Genomic DNA, 1,853 nt, shown 5'->3' on the forward strand with positions numbered 1-1,853 from the left:
GGAGACTCACTTGAGCCCAGGAGTTGGAGGTTGCTATGAGCTGTGATGCCACAGCACTCTACCCAGGGGGATAGCTTGAGGCTCTGTCTCAAAAACAATAAATAAATAAATAAATTGCTGCAGTCTCATGATAAAGCTTTAATGGATGAGCTTCTGATGGATGACAAAGAAAGTGGTTTCTTAAGATGAAATCTGCTCCTGGTGAAGATGCTGTGAACACTGTTGACATGAGAACAAAGGGTGTGGAAACATTACATAAACTCAGTCGATAAAGCAGGAGCAGGGCTTTAGAGGAATGACTCTAATTTTGAAAGAGGTCTAACGTGGGTAAAATGCAAACAGCATCATACGCTGCTGCAAATGAATCTTTCATGAAAAGATGAGTCAAGTGATGCAGCAAACTTCATTGTCTTAAGAAAATTGCCATAACCACCCCCAACCTTCAGCAACCACCAACCTCATCAGTCAGTGCCATCAACATCCAGGCAAGATCCTCTACCAGCAAAAAGATTTAGACTGAAGGTTCAGATGATAGTTAGCATTTTTAGCAGTAAAGTAGCTTTAAATTAAGGTATGTACAATTTTTAGACATAATACTACTATACACTTAATAGACTATACAGTGTAATATAAATATAACTTTTATATACCCTGGGAAAAAATGTATGTGACTCATTTTATTGCAATGTTTGATTTATTGCAATGGTAGCACAAAGACTACATCTTCAAGGCACACCTATATTTACCGGGCACTGTCCTAAGTGCTTTGCCTGTAGTAACTTATTAGTAACACAGATTATATTACAATTAGCCCCATTTTATAGATGAGGAAGGTGTGGCCCAAATCTGGATTTACTATAGGCTCAAAATCTTAAGCTTCAGGGTTTCTTACTTACACAGGCTCCTTCCTTGTTCCCGGTGTAGGGGGGACAGCACTGAGTCCACACAGTCATGTGTATAAAATTTATAAAAGAAATACTGTTTATTTGCAAACAGCTAAAACACTGTCTCTTTCTACAATGAATCCCACCCATCCCTCTTTCTCTCATACTGAACAGCACTGGAACGGCTAGGGGTACCTTGGGGATCCAACTTAGAGGATGCTGAGTTGGGAATACATTTAATTTCGGTTTACTGTGATAAACCTATGTGGTGAAGACAGTTCATGTATGGTTAGCTTACTGCCACCCAGGTGTAGGAAATGGTTTCTAGAAACATCCTACAACTCAGTTCACTAACTTACCCGGATTGTGATTCAAAGATTCTGGACCAGAGTTCCTATAACGATATGACTACGTTTCATGTCGCTCCAGAAAGTGAAGGAAAAACAGGTCTGAAATGTAAGGAGCCAGGAGCTGCTCCACAGAAAATCCCTCCAACCATTAAATAAGTAAATATATAAAAGTGGAGTTGGGTTTCAGTGTTGTGTGGGTGCCTAACGGAAACCGCAGTTCTCTCTAGTCCAGAGCGTCCTCAATCATGCGGTGTGTACAGTAAACACAATACAATTTTCTCTCTTGGGAAGATCACACAAAATGCAATTTGTCAGAATTTATAGCTGTACTAAAAACGACGACAACGTCTGTAACGGGTCATGACAGGAAGGAAACCTGATGGAGGCTTTCCCAAATGGGACAAGGGTGCTAAAATCGTGTGTGTTCGTTGAAAACATTTCCAAGTACGAGCCGTGGACTGGAAGAAGCCTTCCTAAAATGTCTTAACAGAAACTCTATTCAAAAGGCCACACTGGAGAAAGACGGAATTATCTTTTAATTCTCTATAAACAACAGGACAAAATCATCACCGTATAAAGGGGATTAATGACATGCTGGAAGGGAAAAGGATTATAAAGG

Source organism: Otolemur garnettii, unplaced genomic scaffold (genome assembly GCF_000181295.1).
Source record: "Otolemur garnettii isolate 467f Iridium unplaced genomic scaffold, OtoGar3 scaffold00101, whole genome shotgun sequence".
In the NCBI taxonomy this organism is placed as follows: domain Eukaryota; kingdom Metazoa; phylum Chordata; class Mammalia; order Primates; family Galagidae; genus Otolemur; species Otolemur garnettii.